This window comes from Schistocerca cancellata, chromosome 7 (genome assembly GCF_023864275.1).
Source record: "Schistocerca cancellata isolate TAMUIC-IGC-003103 chromosome 7, iqSchCanc2.1, whole genome shotgun sequence".
Lineage (NCBI taxonomy): Eukaryota > Metazoa > Arthropoda > Insecta > Orthoptera > Acrididae > Schistocerca > Schistocerca cancellata.
Genome location: NC_064632.1, coordinates 307,782,549 through 307,801,773, shown reverse-complemented (window position 1 = coordinate 307,801,773; position 19,225 = coordinate 307,782,549). Strand labels below are relative to the sequence as shown.

Genomic DNA, 19,225 nt, shown 5'->3' with positions numbered 1-19,225 from the left:
CTGCCTAGTCATTTCGAAATGGCTTCCTACCTACCATGCTAAAATGAAACTTTGGACATGTCCGAAGGAACAGATAACACCTTCATATAGATAAGGCTTACCGGCCAATGATCTTCTTCAGTGCGGGTGCACTCACATAACCGGAACTCTTACGGGAATCCGTAGATTGACTACCGCAGGTAATGAGTATAGTGGGCAGGGACACTACAAATGTAGTGGTGGACAGAGAGTTGGAAATGAGGGTCTCACACGGAGCGTGGCAGAGATAGTAAGTCCCTGCAGTCGCACTATCCCCTCTGTCCTCGATGGTTCAGTGGGATAGAGAGCCTGCTCTGTAAGCAGAAGATCCCGGGTTCGAGTCCCGGTCGGGGCACACGTTTTCAACTGTCCCTGTAGATATTTATCAACGCCTGTAAGCAGCTAATGGTCTGGATTTAATTGTAATTTCATTTCTCTTTGTGGTTGAAGAATTTCTATGCTCACCCCATAGATACTCTTACTTGGTGAATTTAATTCTTTATACAGTTGCAACTGAGTGAATGTACTGAACTGTAGACATAATAAGATATTTGGAAGAGGTGCATGTCATTACAGAAGTAAACGTCATAGTTCTGATAAGAAACAGACATGGTACTATATCCAGCAGTTTCCTTGAATTCTCCAACATTATAATAAACAAGCACTTACGCATTGGAGTAACGGAAAGATCCAATAAATCTCACTTCATGGAATATGGGAGTGAGTGGCAAGCGTGCATTGTCAGTGCCCACACCCACAAGAACGAAGGTGCCTCCATAGCGTGTAGCCTGTGGGCAAAATAACAATATTATGCTTATTGTATGGTGCGAAAAGTGGCAATTGACCCTGAATAAAGAAATGTGTGAAGTTATTCACATGAGTACTAAAAGAAATCCGCTACATTTCAATTACGCCATAAGTCACACAAATCTGAAGGCTGTAAATTCAACTAAATACTTATGGATTACAATTACAAATACCCTAAATTGGAACGATCACATAGATACTGTTGTGGGTAGAGCAAACCAAAGACTGCGTTTCATTGGCAGAACACTTAGAAGGTGCAACAGGTCTAGTAAAGAGACTGCTTTCACCACTCTTGTCCGCTCTATTCTGGAGCATTGCTGTGTGGTGTGGGATCCGCATCAGATGGGACTGATGGATAACGTCGAAAAAGTACAAAGAAGCGCAGCTCGTTTTGTATTACAGCGAAGTAGGGGAGATAGTGCCACAGACATGATACGTGAATTGGAGTGGCAGTCATTAAAATAAAGGCGTTTTTCGTTACGACGGGATCTTCTCATGAAATTTCAATCAGCAGTTTTCTCCTCCGATTACGAAAACATTCTGTTGGCACCCACCCACATAGGGAGAAATGATCATCACGATAAAATAAGAGAAATTAGGGATCGCACAGAAAAATTTAAGTGCTCGTTTTTTCCGCGCACCGTTCACTGACCCCTCTGCCAGGCACTTTATTGTGAATAGCAAAGTAATCACGTATATGTAGAGTGTAGATTGCTAGAACTATACATCGGACAAAAATCTGCTCATCAGAAGACAACAAGGGTTAGAAAATTAATAGTGACAACTATTTATTTACAACTTGTATAATAATAATAGTGGCGTGTGACGAGGGCCTCCCGTCGGGTAGACCGCCCGCCGGGTGCAAGTCTTTCGATTTGACGCTACTTCGGCGACTTGCGCGTCGATGGGGATGAAATGATGATGATTAGGACAACACAACACCCAGTCCCTGAGCGGAGAAAACCTGCGACCCAGCAGGGAATCGAACCCGGGCCCTTAGGATTGACAGTCTGTCGCGCTGACCACTCAGTTACCGGGGGCGGACTACAACTTGTATAAAATAGATACATGTTTCGAAGTATAACTGTCCTCCAAAGCAGTCACCAGCATTGTATATAGCCCGTTACCAGCGATTTGGAGGCAGTAGTATAACCTTAGTGCGCCAGTTGTGTTAACAGTTCGAGAAGAGAGGTCTGTCGCCAGATGGATCTCCGTTAACAGCTCTGAAGCGAATGCCATGAAGAGCTTTCTTCATCTTAGGAATCAAGCTGAAGTCACAAGGGCTTCAGTCTGGGGAGTGTGGTGGGAGAGCACTTTCCAGCCCCATCGATCGAACAAATCAGTCACAACTTGCACCACATGCACCCTAGTATTGTCGTGGAAAATGGTAGGCGGGTCATTCAGAAAATGTAGCCACTTCTGCCTCTCTGCCTCTCCTCTGTTTACGTTTGGAACACAGCCGGTGTCCAGCTGAGAAAAAGAATCGGCGACACTTTCAGCAGGACCTGCCCACCATTTTGCAGAACAGTGCTCGGACACGTATGGCCCAAGTTGTGACTGATTTGTTCGATGGATGGGGCTGGGAAGTCCTGTATCACCCACCCCACTCCCCTTGTGACTTCGGTTTGATTCTTAAATTGAAGGAGGCATTTCATGGCATTCGCTTCGAACTGTTACAGAGATTCGTCAGCATCGGCGCTGCTAAGGATATCCTACGACTTCCATATTGCTGGAGACAGGCTCTACACATGCTGATAACTACTTTGAAGAACAGTAAAACTTTGCATCTTGTATCTGTTTTGTGTAAATCGTAAATAAATAGTTGCCAATACTGAAGTTACAAGCCTCATATAAACTAGAAGGCAAAACTAGTTAACAACTGCATAGTTTGGCCGAAATCGGTGTCCACAACGAAATTTGTATTGTTGTCCGTCAGTCTTTCCACCTTAGAGGATGAGGTCCAATCCCTAAGATATGGCCGTCATCAACTTTGCGACGGATATTTAAAGAGTTTTTGTTGTTTGTTAAATTCGACTGGTAGAGTGCAAAGAGTCGGTGGGACAGCAAACGATAGGCAATTGGGTGGTTGATTCTATAATCGGAAATTCCAATGAGCAGTTCCCAAGAAATTAATTTATTTCACAGGACATCCTCATACACCAGGGCCGGTCAGGGCGTGCCAAAAGACTCGCAAGCCGGGTGTGTAGGCTACGTGTGAGCTGTGGCTCAGCAGTTCCCGGCTTTGCTCGGTTCTTTCCGGAAATATTCGGTACAGCATGACAGTCCATTTAGTATTGCAGTGAGGCAGCTTTCAGTCGGCACAACTCTCATCAGTTCGACGGAATCATGGTGTCAACGCTGTTTACCCTTTGCAATTTGTCCGTGGTATGGAGGATGTTCACAGATCCAGTGGCGGTTTGCACAAAAAGAGGCAGTCTAGCGATCTATCATCACAAGCCTTTAAAACTGGCAGCAGTGAGGGACCGAAATTCTCAGTATCTTTTATGCAGTTGCATGATCGATAGGTACTGAAAATTTGCTACGAAACGACATTACAATATCATGTGGCAAGAATTTAAGGATTTAGTTGACAATGAAACAGCAATAAACATTTTGTGCTAAATTTTTAGGCATGGAAGACGTTAAGAAATTGGTGGGACGAATAGTAAAATTTCTGAACACACACGTATTATTCCACTGTCAGTTGAAACAGTTTTCGATGGAACTGAAATAAGGGCATGGAGACTTTATATATTAATGCAGAGTAATTTGGCTAAGTCAAGAGGCAAGCCTGGAACGATGTTTCGATTTTAAACCCGCTATTGTTGAATTTATGAAGAAAAAAGGAGTGCAGGAACGAAAATTAAAACATCCCGAATGGATTGCTGACCTCGCATTGTAAGTGGGCTTGACTGCACACTGTCCACAGTGATACACTGCAAGGTGAGAAACAACGTGTTTCTGATTTGATAGGGATGCATTTAAATACAAAATTCCTTTGCAGAAGGAACAATTTCTGACAAACACAATCTAGCTCCATAATTTCACTGGATTTAATTGAAATGCGAGTTTTGACAAATTCATTTTGATCTTGGAATAATTACAAAGACAGTTTTGTAAACATTTTGAGGGCACTGCAAATCTTACACTTGTTTCGAGCTGTTTTCGGGACCGAGTGCCGTTTCAGTTGAAAGCATACCTGTGTATCATCAGATGGAACTGACTGATCTGCAGTGCAATTCCCGATTTAAAAAAGAATTATTTTACGTTAAAACTGTCTAGCATGTCTACATTGTCTTCGTCAGTTAGAGGTCCCACGTCTCTATATGATTTAGCAAAAGTGCTATCTTACTTTCATCAACATATGTGTGTGAAAACTCTTCTAGATTATGAAACTAAGTAAGTCACGATTACCTGGCAACCTGAATGCGGAAACCTCTGAAATTGTCTACATCTGTCCGTATGCCTACAGTTTGTACCAGACTAAAATTATGTCTTCAGCGACTTAAAAATAAATAATACTGAAAATATGTGTTCCTTGTCATCTACGTTGTTGAAAAAGGTGAAACATAAAACCAAGTCGTGTACAGTGCTACTGCATTGCCATCTAAATGTGGCACTTTCAAAGTTTTCCCCTCGTCGTCTTCCTCTCGCTCAGACAGCGTGCCGTGGCAGCGGGGAAAGTGTGCAGCTAGGCTTAACGCTATGAAATGCTTGTCTCTTGAGCCGAAACCTTGGTCGCCCCGCCTAATACTACAACGGTGCTATATTAAACATCTTAACTGATGTGACTAACGCAAAAGAAATTCACTCTTCTAATAATCTACCAACGATGAAGAGTCCAAAGCATGCTCAACAAAAAGCAAATCCATAGAAAGGCATTTTGTGCCATGCTGAATAGATACATAACCATCAGGGCACTTCTGCTTCCAACGAGCTAAACTCAGTGAGTCTACTTCTAATCTCAACAGTATTACTAAGTGCACTCACTCCGCGGTCAGGCCACGAGTGGCCTACCGGGACCATCCGACCGCCGTGTCATCCTGAGAGGAGGATGCGGATAGGAGGGGCGTGGGGTCAGCACACCGCTCTCCCAGTCGTTATGATGGTATTCTTGACCGAAGCCGCTACTATTCGATCGAGTAGCTCCTCAATTGACATCACGAGGCTGAATGCACCTCAAAAAATGGCAACAGCGCATGGCGGCTGGATAGTCATCCATCCAAGTGCCGGCCAAACCCAACAGCGCTTAACTTCGGTGATCTCACGGGAACCGGTGTATCCACTGCGGCAAGGCCGTTGCCATTCCTAAGTGCAGCAGAGTATTTTAAATCCACATTTACACTAACACACTGAGGTTGCAAAACTCATGGGATAGCGCCATGCACACATACAAATGGCGGGAGCGTCGCATACAGAAGGTATGAAAGGGTGGTGCATTGGCGAAGTTATCATTTGTAGTCAGGTGATTCATGTGAAAAGGTTTCCAATCTCATCATGGCAGCACGACGGAAATCAACAGACTTTGAATGAGAAGTGGTAGTTGCAGTTACATCCATGGGACATTCCAGTTCAGAAGTCGTTAGGAAATTCAACATTCCGAGATCCACAGCGTCAAGCACGCGCCGAAAATGTTAAATTTCAGTCATTACTTCTCACCATAGATAACACTGTGACAGACGGTCTTCACTTAACGAACGAGAGCAGCGTCGTATGCGTATAGTTGTCATTGCTGAGAGAGAAGCAACAGTGTGCGAAATAGTCTCATAAATCAAAGTGGGGCGTGCGGCGAACCTATCCATTAGGTCAGTGAGACCAAACTTTACGTTAATGGGCTATGGCACCAGACGACGGACGCGAGTGTCTTTGCAAACAGCTCGATAGCGCCTGCAGCGCCTCTCCTGGACTCTGGACCATATCGGCTCGACCCTAGACGACTGGTCAGGTGAGTCCCGACTTCAGCTGGTAAAAGCTTATCGTAGGGTCGAGTGTGGTGCAGACCCCATGAAGCCATGGACCCAAGCTGTCAAGAAGGCACTCTGCAAGCTGGTGGTGGCTCCATAATGGCGTGGGCTGTGTTGATATGGAATGGACTGAGTCTTCTAGTCAAACTGGTCCAATCATTGACTGGAAATGGTTATGTTTAGCTGCTTGTAGACCGGTTGCAGCCATTCATGGACGTTATGTTCCCAAACAACGATGAAATTTTTATGGATGACAGTGCCTCATACCAAAAATTGTTTGCAGTTGGTTTGAAGAACGTTCTGGACAATTCGAGCGAATGGCTTAGCCACCCAGATCGCCCGACATAAATTCCATCCAGCATTTATGGGTCATAATCGAGAGATCAGCTCGTGCACAAAATCCTGCACCGGAAACACTTTCGCAATTATGGCTGGATATGGAGCCAGCAGGGCTCAATATTCCTACAGCGGACTACCCACGCCTTGTTGAGCCCATGGTACGTCGACTTACTCCACTGCACCAGGTAAAATGAGGTCGACACAATATTAGGTGGTATCCCACGACATTTGTCATCTCAGTCTAATAATGGATTTTGTATAGGGGCGCACATTGGGAATGTGCTTAATGTTGGGGTTATATTTACTGATTATGAATTATTGTACTTTAGTACAACATTTGCAATTAATGATCAATAAAGCGATAACATGAGAACCGTATTATTTTCACACACGTGCGTTCACCGCCGTACCACCCATCAAGTTTTCCTCCTCAATCCAATATCCCACTCCACAGCTAGTCTTTACAGCTCCCACGATCCGTTAGTTGCACAACTGGCCATTAAAATTGCTACACCACGATGATGACGTGCTACAGACGCGAAATTTAACTGACAGGAAGAAGATGCTGTGATATGCAAAAGATTAGCTTTTCAGAGCATTCACACAAGGTTGGCGCCGGTGGCGACACCTACAACGTGTTCACATGAGGAAAGTTTCCAACCGATTTCTCATACACAAACAGCAGTTGACCAGCGTTGCCTGGTGAAACGTTGTTGTGATGCCTCGTGTAAGGAGGAGAAATGCGTACCATCATGTTTCCGACTTTGATAAAGATCGGATTGTAGCCTATCGAGATTGCGGTTTATCGTACCGCGACATTGCTGCTCGCGTTGGTCGAGATCCAATGACTGTTAGCAGAATATGGAATCTGTGAGTTCAGGAGGGTAATACGGAACGCCGTGCTGGATCCCAACGGCCTCGTATCACTAGCAGTCGAAATGACAGGCATTCTTCCCGCATGGCTGTAACGGATCGTGCAGCCACGTCTCGATCCCTGAGTCAACAGATGGGGACGTTTGAAAGACAACAACCATCTGCACGAACAATTCGACGACGTTTGCAGCAGCATGGACTATCAGCTCGGAGGTCATGGCTGCGGTTACCCTTGACGCTGCATCACAGACAGGAGCGCCTGCGATGGTGTACTCAACGACGAACCTGGGTGCACGAATGGCAAAACGTCATTTTTCGGATTAATCCAGGTTCTGTTTACAGCATCATGTTATGGTCGCATCCGTGTTTGGCGACATCGCTGTGAACGCACATTGGTAGACTGTATTCGTCATCGCCATACTGGCGTATCACTGGGCGTGATGGTATGGGGTGCCATTGGTTACACGTCTCGGTCATCTCTTGTTCGCATTAACGGCACTTTTAACAGTGGACGTTACATTTCAAATGTGTTACGACCCGTGGCTCTACCCTTCATTCGATCCCTGTGAAACCCTACATTTCAGCAGAATAATGCACGACCTCATGTTGCAGGTCCTGTACAGGCCATTCTGGATACAGAAAATGTTCGACTGCTGCCCTGGCCAGCTCATTCTCCAGATCTCTCACCAATTGAAAACGTCTGGTCAATGGTGGCCGAGCAACTGGCTCGTCACAATGCGCCAGTCACTACTCTTGATGTACTGTGGTATCATGTTGAAGCTGCATGGGCAGCTGTACCTGTACACGCCATCCAAGCTGTGTTTGACTCAGTCCCCATGTGGATCAAGGCCGTTATTACGGCCAGAGGTGGTTGTTCTGGGTACTGATTTCTCAGGATCTATGCACCCAAATTGCGTGAAAATGTAATCACATGTCAGTTCTAGTATAATATATTTGTCCAATGAATACTCGTTTATCATTTGCATTTCTTCTTGGTGTAGCAATTTTAATGGCCAGTAGTGTAAGTCTGCATTTAGGTCAGGTGTAGTGCGTATCAGCAAAGTTGCGTCCAGTGAAATGCCTTATTTAGAAGTATGGTTGACTGGAAGCTTATATTGTGTTCTTCTTGTACATAAACAAAAGCCAATGCGGATACGAAAAGAATACGAAACATTAAAGTGAGGGATAAATCACTAATCTAAATGGCCTGCCAGTGAACACTGCATGTATTGTAACAAAATAGGTAAAGTGAAACAATTATCTTTTATTTTATAGACCACTGATAATGTCTAGTACCCAGTGGGCGAAACATGTTTGGTTTAAAGCAAAATAAATAGTATGTTGCAAAACACTAGTAATATTTATTCTGATCTTCGTAAAAAAATAACTGAAGCAGCAACTATGGAAGAATGGCTGCAAATATTACATTCTGAGAATATACGAGTTGGTGACAAGGTGTTGTACGTCCACGCCATTCATAGAACGTGGAGGTTGAAAAATTACCCGCTCTGTAAAGCAGAATAGGCGGTGATGTGTGGCAGATCTGATGACAGTGTATAACACCGCAGTAAGCAAAAGGGTTTCGAAGCACACCGTTCGGCGCATATTATTCAACATGTGCTTCCACAGCAGATGACCCATACGTGTTCCCGTGTTGGCTCTACGAAATCGTCAATGCAATGGGCATCGAGATTGAACAGTGAATCAGTGGAAATACATCACCTGGTAGGATCAGTTACTCTTATTCTCTAACCAGGTCGACGGTCATATTCTGATAATTCATCATCCAGGCGAACGGCACCATGCCACGGACGCAGGTCAGTGGAGGCAGTATTTTGCTAAGGGGAACAGTCATTTGGGCTTCTTTGGGACCTGTAGTAATAATCGAAGGTACCACGAGAGTTGTTGTTCATGTGAACATTATTGCAGAGCACACGCATCCCTTCATACTTGAGATCTTCCCTACGTAGACTGTGTAAGGTAGCAGTATTTTGCACCTTACTGTAATATAATAATCGTTGCAAAGACGAGTTATATATCGGTTATTGTGTTATTTATCAGGCAATCAGCCTATTGAAATTAATATAGGGAGTATCAGACGGCATAAGACGCGTATTAACTTTAAGAAATTCGCATGTTGCATGAAGTCGGGGTTCAGGTGATATTTTCACGGAGTTTGGCTGGCGCGGACGAGCGGCACTGCTCAAAGGCAGGGCAGAGGGGTGCGGAAGTCTACAACCGACCATTACGAGTCGGCATGCGAAAGCGTGCCACTCGGGGAGACGCGCCGCCAGTGCAGGTAGGCACCCATAGCGCGGACAACAGAGGCAGCCCTTCGAGGGAGGGCGCCTCGTTGTCGCTGGGCGTCACGCCGACGCCACTATGTCGAGATGAGCTGGCGGCTAAGGGAGCCTTCCCACGAGTCTTAACGTTTTCTGGGGCTTTCCAACAAACGCGGTTAAGCTACTGCAATGACGTTTTTCCCGCGCGAGGGCGAGCAGAGGGACACAAATGGTGGGTTCAATTTTGAACGGAGTTTCAGTTTGTTTCAGAACATGCTAGGCGCAGTCAGGTGCGGAATGTTTTGATTGGCTGGAAGAAGCCAGGAAATAATAGTGGGAGCGAACTGTGCTGGTCTAGAGCCAGGGATTGGCCAGCTCGGAAAATAGCGTGGGGGTGCTGATTTTGCAGAGGGAAGCTTTTGGAGCTGTTATCAGGGGAGAAGCGTCTTCGCTCCTGTAGCGAGCGGACGTCGTGCTTTCGGCTCTGCTGTAGAAGAGTTAATTCTTTTCAGTGTGCTGTGCAGGACTTTGAATAAGTCTGCCAGCTGCAACTGAAACTAGTATTCAGTTAGGGGAACTGTCATGTTTTACCGTTAGAGACAGGCTGATTCTACTAATTACGGTTTGGAATACTGTGTCACAGGAAGCATACAGGAGCAGAGCAATTTCCTTGAGCCACACTTTATCAAAGACGTTACTGGATTCCGCCTTTGGGCTGGTGAGTCCCGTCTTAACGAGTGCGAGACGATTGGAAAGAAAGCAGAATTAGCTTTTGAATAGGAGTTTACGAGCAGGAAGCCTGTTCGCGAAAATAAATTCAGTTTTGCTACAATTGAGGCCCCTCGACGACGCAGACGCCATCGGCAGCTTGCTGACCTGTCCACGACGCTGCATTTGGTAACGTGATGCTCAGCTTCGGCATTTAATCCGATATTACCCACGCCTGTGATTACCAGAGCTCAGTTTTCCAGCCACGCTCTTATTGAGAATTTGGTAATTGAAGCAGGTTTGTCTGACGTATTTTATGCCGTCTAACAAGGGGAGAGAGTATAAAATAACAAGTACAGATGCGTTATCCGACCTTAAGAGTTAGTTTTGGAATTTAAGGGCCATTGCCATTACTAGCTTGATTTTATGACTTATAAATGTATGTCAGTGTTCAGTTTGATGTTAGGAAGATTATTATTCAATAAATGTGTTCAGTGCTATCCTTGTTTGTTTAGTAGTGATCAGTTCCCTGAACACTATTTAGTTATTAAATATTAATCAAAATTAGAAAAGGGGCAGTTTTAATTAACAGGTTGGGTCTCATAACAGGCCTTCAGCCAGAGCCAACGACCCGATCCAGCAGGGAAAGTAAACAAGTAAAAGCATTCTTGTTAAAACCCCCCGACATTTGGCGGACCCGTCTAGGATCCCTCATTATCATTTATTGAAATAAACCCCTTCCAACTGCATCTTCCAGAAGGATTACTGTCCATTTCACAAGGCCAGAATCCTGTTAACAGTGGTTTGAGGAGCATGATAGTGAACTCCAGTTGATTCCTTGGCCACCAAATTCGCCTCATTTTAGTCCGATGAATTACGTTTGGGACGCTATCAGGTGCCAGCTCCGCGTCAACAAACCACCAGCTGCTTAATTTACTGGAACTGAATGATCGTTACCAATGACTTGTCGAATCCATGTCACGCAGAATCGCTGCTGTATTGTATTTCAAAGATGGACCAACACGCTATTAAGCAGGTGATCATAATATTGTGGCTCATTAACATCTATATCACTCCTTCAAATAATCTTAAGATAGCAGTAATTTGTAATTTGTAGTCACTCTGTAGTGGAGTATTGTACGTCAAGGCAGTTCCTCCATACTCTGCTGCGTTCTGTTGTAATTGATTCTGACGGAATGAAAGAGACAAGTAAGCTTACCAGTAAGCCCTGCTTGATGGAAGATTCGGTGCCACAACACTCGATGGTAACATGGGCGGGTCCCCCTAGCTGACACTGCACCTCGGCCGCTATTTGTGTCTCTTCCATGCCTTCACAGACTCTGACAGTTGCATCCACCCCCAGTTTCTTGGCAATCTCTAGCCGATGCGTATTCAGATCTGCAAAATAATTTCAAAAGAAAACCCATAATTATAAATTATTGATACTTTTACATTAATTCACAGACAGAATAACAATCTGAAAACACCACAAGCATTCAAGTATACTGTGTCTTTAATTACACTGTGCAACAATGAAAATGTATATCGAATGAAAATAGCCAATTCCTATCAGTTCTAATGTGTTGATCGCGAACAGCACAAAGACAATTCAAAATTAGCTCTAGTTTTCATTTTCTACCGTTTTATTATGCTGAAATAGTTATGTACGGATTTTTATGTTAAGTTTAGAATAAAAAATTATAATGATCTGTCAAATTCATAATAACTAGTAACAATGGATTATATTATTGTCTCTGGTCTTAGCTGTGCGCAATATTTTGGATATAAACATTTTTATATCACCAGAATGAGATTTTCACTCTCCAGCGGAGTGTGCGCTGATATGAAACTTCATGGCAGATTAAAACTGTGTGCCGGACCGAGACTCGAACTCGGGAGTTCGAGTCTCGGTCCGACACACACTTTCAATCTGCCAGGACGTTTCATTTTTATATCAATTTTAGTGATTTTTTTTGTCTCCCTCCTCTTCAACTTCAGTGACTTTATTAATGCATGTAATAATTTTTGCGCATTTGTTTCCAGATTAACTACCTGTTGTTAAAGTTGACTGCTATTGAAGTGAACAAAAATGCCACGAGTTTGTGTTAACAGTGCTGACACGTTTTGCTATGTGTGTGGAGAAGTGACATTTGCCTCACAAAAACAGCAAATAACTCCATTGATTAAAAATGCTTACTGTTGTTATTTTGGGTGCAAAATAGGTGATCAGGATAAACCCTGGGCTCCACATGTGATCTGCAACACTTGTGCCAGCAACCTCAGGAACTGGATGCGTGGCAAAAGACGTTCAATGCCCTTTGCAGTGCCCATGATCTGGCGTGAGCCAACTAACCATATCAGTGACTGCTACTTTTGTATGGTTCCTCCTATCACGAATGGAATATCTAAGAGGAAAAAGCGGACAGTGAACTATTCTAACATTCTATCTGCCATACGTCCAGTTCTACATGGGGTAGGATTGCCAATACCTGAACCACCGACAGAATACGAGATTACTTCTGATGGAGATTCTGAATTTCCTGAACCATGTACGTCACAAGATCCAGAGTTTCTTCCAAATATATCATCAATTGACGATCCACAAAAATTGTATCAAAATGAGTTAAGTGATCTCATTAGAGATTTGGAGCTCTCTAAAGCTAAGGCTGAGATTTTAGCATTAGGACTGCAGCAGCGCATTTTTATGGAAAGCAAAGTAAATGTTTCATTCTACCGCAGAAGAGAGCAACAGTCCACTCCTTTTTTTAACATGCAAGGTTGTCTTGTGGCATGAGTAGACAAAAATGGTCTAATGAAGGCTCTCAGAATTAATTACAACCCTGATGAGTGGAGACTCGAAGTTGAGCTTAAAAGCAGTGCTTTTACATATTGGTAATGAGCTTCCTTCTATTCTAGTTGGGCATAGTGTGCATATGAAAGAGTCATACCATATCACGAAAATTTTACCAGAATCCATCAAGTATGATGACTCTCAACGGTAGATTTGTGGTTACTTGAAAGTGCTTGCACTGCTATGAGGTATGCAGTTAGCGAGCTCGTGCATCTCATTACAGTAAACATTAATGTCCCACCACAAAATCTCTTCTACCAGGTATAAAGAATATTAAGAGTGAACCTCTAGTAGACCCTAAAAAGCTTCTGCTCCGGCTCTTGCACATCAAGTTGGGCCTCATGAAATACTTTAAGGGGATGAACAAAGATGGCGACGCAGTTAAACACTTAAGGCAAAAATTCCCTTACTTAATTGATACCAAAGTAAACGATGGCATCTTTTTAGATTCTAGAGCTTTTTGGAGACCATACTTTTGATGGAATCATACAAGGTGATGAGAAGCATGCATGGAAATGTTTTAAGACAGTCTGTTTACAGTTCTTAAGGAACAAACGAGCAATAAATTACAAGGAGATTGTAGATAACATGTTGTCTCTTATGTACAACTTGGTTGCAACATGCCACTGAAGTTGCATTTCTTACATAATCATCTTGACTTCTTCCCCAAAGATTGTTGTGCTGTAAGTGACGAACATGGGGAGCGATTTCATCAAGATATTGTCACATTTCAGAAGAGGTATGCCGGAAAGTGGAGTCCTACTATGTTAACAGATTACTGCTGGACTGTTATAAGGGATGGTCCCGAGTATGTGTATAAACGTCAAGCTAAGCGAAAATGGTCGTCTTCTGAATTTATCTCTGAACAAAATATGTAATTGTATATATTGTACATATGGACATTTAATATTTGTAATCCTTTGTATACATTTGTGACCAGTTAATTTATATATTTTCTTTTGTGCTTTACATAGTGCTGGCACAAAGTAGACTTACAAAGTATTTTCATTCAAGTAATATTATCATCTTCGTTTTTTCTTAATTTTTACTTTTGGACTTCCAGAGTGGCACTTAAATTTATCAATGCATAACACATAATATAATTCAAGTAATTATTCACTTAAAGTTTGTTATGCTGGATCTTGTAACATGAATGCATATTTAGTTAGTGAGTTATTTACACAAAAACGTAGATTACTTAAAAAAACTAGAGCTAAATATTCACGAAGATGATGATTTTGTATCATTTTATACTGAAATAAATATAGCTAACTCAAAATCATGCAATTTACGCAATTTCTCTTCAAATGTTTTGTCCAGTGTCACAGTAGTTTCTACATCAGTCCTTGTAGAGCTACGAATATTTTTATTTTTCACCATATAAGCGTACGTATGATAAAGAGGCAATGATTATATAGCTGTTACCTGTGGCTGCGCTCGCATATCAATAATTCTGTTATGATAAGTGATGGTGAGGCAGTATGTTAGTAATTTAAAAATATCTGTGTATGTAGTGGTATAGATATGTACATGTGTGTGTATGAATAAATGTTTGCAGAGTTGTATAAACAATGTTTTTCGTCTTGCCATCTTTTTCAACCACATAGATATTTTGTGAGTTTGGTACAAGTCAGCGTGCCACATACAGTTGTCCATGAGAAAAAACAGTTTTTACCTAAAAGAACCCCGGCAACTTTGAGTGTGTGCCCTTCGGCTTTATTGATGACCATTACATAAACAATGTTCAGCGACATTTGCAATCTTTTAAATTCAAAAGACAGATCCGTCGGAATAATTGAGATTTGTTGAATCGAAACACTTTTTCCTTTAGCTGAACTAATTTAGTAGCCCTAAAATATTTGGCCCCAGATGTGTAATTTGGAAGCGGGTACCATTACACACACTGTCTTTTATTCTTTTGTTTACTGTTTACAACGAGCTCCATTGCAGTATTTGTAAGACTGCATATACGTATTGCGTGTGTATGCGTGTGTGTGTGTGTGTGTGTGTGTGTGTGTGTGTGTGTGTGTTTGCGTGGACTGTAGTGTGAAGTTTGTGTTGTATGATGATGATGATAATGAGAGAAGGGAGACGGTGAAATCCGGGGCCAGCACGTAACTTGCTCCTCGCAAATAGCATCATGGGTGCCGCCAAGCTAAACGTCCTCATCCGACGGACAGATAACTAACAATGTCATATGCCCTCACTTCATGAGACACTGCGGAAAGTTTTCGTATTTAAACCAGGACGTTGACGCAAAGTCTGTTTTTTTTTTCTTTTTCACCACTAGGATTCGAACCGGCTTACCCACGGGTCGAACACATTACGGTCGCACCAAGATTTATCACTAAGGGTACTGGAACACTAAACTTTAAACTTAGTTTATAAGAAGACACTGCTGACAATTTCAAAAAGTTAAGAAACTTCATAGAGTAAGGTATGAATTGTTCAGTGTCTATAATATCATCAACAGAGAGGTACTCTGCAATATCTCCTCCTACTTGCGACCTAATTGTTTGAGTTATCTGTCTCACAAATTCATTAGTCGGCTCCATAATTGCCCTCCCACTCAACCACTCAACCATCCGTTATTTCTCATATCTTCTTGGAATTCACGATAAACTTTGCTCACTAAGTCTTATGTACTGTGTACAATACTACAGAATTCACGATGTAAAGTAATCATGCCTTGGCATCTGAATCAATACGATCTTCGCCGATTTTGAGGAGGACATCCCGCGTATTGTGTAGCTTCTGCGACACTGAACAGATTTGTTTTTGCATTAAATTTTTTAAAATGTTGCCATAAGGCTGACTTCTTTGAACACGCATTTACCTCATCCGCCGGTGTGCTTTTAGTTATTACGAGCAGAATCTGTCAAGACATTGTACATTAAGGACGAACACAATACGAGAACTTATCGGTGTCTCAAAAACTATTCGCCTAAATATTGTGATATACACATATACTACGGTCGCAGGTTCGAATCCTGCCTCGGGCATGCATGTGTGTGATGTCCTTAGGTTAGTTAGGTTTAAGTAGTTCTAAGTTCTAGGGGACTGATGACCTCAGTAGTTAAGTCCCATAGTACTCAGAGCCATTTGAACCATTTTTACACATATTTGAAACCGTCTTTTTAAGCCGATTATATTACGCTAAAATTTAACATAGGGTTCCATTAAAAAAAAAAAAAAGATGGCCTCATATCTCTGTAATAAAAAAAATAGCACAAACATGAAATGCGATCTATTCAAGTAGCCCCTGTCCCTGCAATTCACTGTTCAAACGGCATCTTTGTGTCTATTACTGTTGGGGAGATACAAGGGTTACTATGACTTAGCTGCCTCACCCTGTATTGTAACAACAACGATTCTAACATGACAGAACAGTAGAACAGTGGGCTGGGAGAAAGATGCGGGTACGACATTCCATGCTGCTTCAACTCTTTACAAAAAGTTAATCAAGCGTAGTGGCTGGGAGGTGGGGGGGGGGGGGGGGGGGGGTACTGGCTTGTCAGAGTTTCAGCAACTCATGAGCAGATGTTTACAATGGCTTGGAGATGCGGAGAATGTACTGAAGAGGGCAGGTCAGGACAGCACGGACAACATGCGGCCTTGCATCATCATGTTGAAAGATTAACTCCCAGAGACCAGGAAAACTGATACAAACACAGGCCTCAACACGCCAGAAAAGCACTGTTCAGTCACATTAATGTCACCACCGTTCAAAAACCTGAATAAGAACCTTTCGTGGCACAGATCGCTACGAGACGTGCAGGAAGAGAGTCAGTGAAGTTGTGGAAGGTACTGAGAGGTATGTGGAGCCATCCTGACTCCAGAGCAGCGGCCAGCTGTGCTAGTTTTCTGGGCTAGGTTCTGTGGCGTGTACAGCCCGATCGAGGTGGTCCCACAGATTTGCGACTGGATTTAAATCCGGGGAGTTCAGTGGCCAGGGGAGTACGATAAACTCATACTGATGCTCTTCGAACTACGCAATTACGTCGTGAGCTGTGTGACACGTTCCACTGTCCTGCACGTAGGTGCCATCATGCGGAAGAACAAACAAACTACGGATAGAGGTGAACGTGGTGCCCGAGAACAGATGCATACTTGTATTGATGCAGTGTGCCTTCCAGAATGACAAGATCACCCACGGAATATCACGAAGACGTTCCCAAGACCATAATGCTCCCCCCTCCGGCCTGGACCCTTCCAACGATTGTTTCAGGGTCATATAAGCCAACGACTGTTTGATTCATCTAAAGAAGCCAGATGTCGTCACTCAGTGGCCATCCAACTGCTTTACTGGCGTGTAAAACCCCGCCTTCGTCGACGATGAATAGCAGTCAGCATTGATGTGCTCACCAGGTGCCTGCTGCGGAGGTCCACACGCAGCAAGGTTCGCTGAACGGTCATTAATGAGACTCTGTTGGTAGCCCCTTGGTTCACCTGGCCGGACAACTGCTCAACAATTGCACGTCTATTCGCCTGTTCACCTCTCCTCAGCCGTCGTTCACCCTATCATTTATGGCTCATGATGCAACACAGTTGTCTCGATGCCAGGTTGGATAGTGCCACTTTGTCAGGTGCGGTATACTTTAACTCGGACAGCACGCGAAGATTTTACACTCTTAGCCGTTTAGGAAATGCTTCCACTCTTGTCTGAAAACCGAATAATCATACCCTTTTGTACGCCAGCTAAATCACTCTGCTTCAACATTACAACGACTGCAGTACTTTCCGTGTGCCTCCGACATGTCTAATATACCCTTCTCCGCCTTCTGTGAGTGGTTGTGCACGTTGACGACTGGTGCGGGTTGCACTTAGCCTAGCCTCGTGATGTCATCTGAGGATCTTCCAGACTGCAAATATGACAACAATGGGCGGTTCCTCGGAAAACTTCAAAACAGGGTCTTCTTACTGTATTTTCGCCGTCACCAGCGGACCAAAACCCAGCTGAGTATTCTAAGGCAGCTATGCACAGCGAATGGCTGAAATTTTTACAATATATTCAGTATTCCCCCGATCCAGAACTCGAACAACCTTGAAAATTTTCTCCGTGTCTATATCCTTTTTCGAGATTCAGAGGTTCAAAGTTACCCTATGTGTACACGTAAAACCAGCACGTAAAATCAGGCGTGAGGCGAAAAAGTGATTTCAGCACGGAGAAATATGCTGTAAAGTGTCTCCGTTACCATCTGGGAGCCCATGCTGTAGTCGTAAATCACAAGCAAAATTTTTTTGCATGTAAAATCTGGCCTGAGGTGTAAAATTTGTTTATTGATGTTTCAGTTGCCGATAAGTTCAAATGGCTCTGAGCACTATGGGACTTAACATCTGTGGTCATCAGTCCCCTAAAATTTAGAACTACTTAAACCTAACTAACCTAAGGACATCACACACATCCATGCCCGAGGCAGGATTCGAACCTGCGACCGTAGCAGTCGCGCGGTTCCGGACTGAGCGCCTAGAACCGCGAGACCACCGCGGCCGGCTGCCGATAAGTGACATATCTAAATTTTACTCACCAATACATTACTTTCCATATAAGTTACATGCCCTGCTGCAACAGGGAAAAGAAGGGAACCAGCGGAGCACAAAAAATACGAATATATTCCTGTTTATTTAAAAGACTCTGACTGAAAAGTGGGATAACAGGTTGGTTGGTTGATTGTTTTGGGGAAGGAGACCAGACAGCGTGGTCATCGGTCTCATCGGATTAGGGAAGGATGGGGAAGGAAGTCGGCCGTGCCCTTTCAGAGGAACCATCCCAGCATTTGCCTGGAGTGATTTAGGGAAATCACGGAAAACCTAAATCAGGGTGGCCGGACGCGGGATTGAACCGTCGTCCTCCCGAATGCGAGTCCAGTGTCTAACCAGGATAACAGCTGTCTCATTCTACCTTCCTCAGCGCCTTTAAAAATTTTCCCAAAAATTTTGGCACGTAAATATATTCGCGCTTTTTCATTCTGAGAGAGAAGAAGACAGTGGCCGTGGCAAAGAGATGGTGAAGTGGTAAATACTGGAAGATAGTAGACTGTGGTTGTCTTACAGAAAGAGCAAAGGAGACAATGGCAGTGTGAGAGAAACAGAGAGACACAGTGGCAGTGGCACATAGTTGACAGTGACAGAACAGTGCTAGGAAGAGAGTGAAAGTGACAGTGCCTCAGGGAGTGGGAGGCGGAGGGAGGAGGGGTCGAGGAGGGAGGAATAAAGAGAAAGAGAAAATGGAAGTGGGTGAGTGTCAGTGGTAATGAGAGACAGAGTACACGACAATGACAGCGAGGAAGAGAGATAAAGTGGTAATGAGAAGAGACAGCAGCAGTAGGAAGGAACGAATGAGATATTAGCGGTAAGAGGGAGCACGAGGGAGACAGTGGCAT

At 43.5% G+C, this 19,225-nt stretch overlaps 1 pseudogene; it reads right to left on the bottom strand.

The window, feature by feature from the left end:
• Positions 1-683: 683 nt before the first annotated feature.
• LOC126092744 (sorbitol dehydrogenase-like) overlaps positions 684-19,225 on the bottom strand; it is a 58,558-nt pseudogene continuing 40,016 nt past the window's right edge.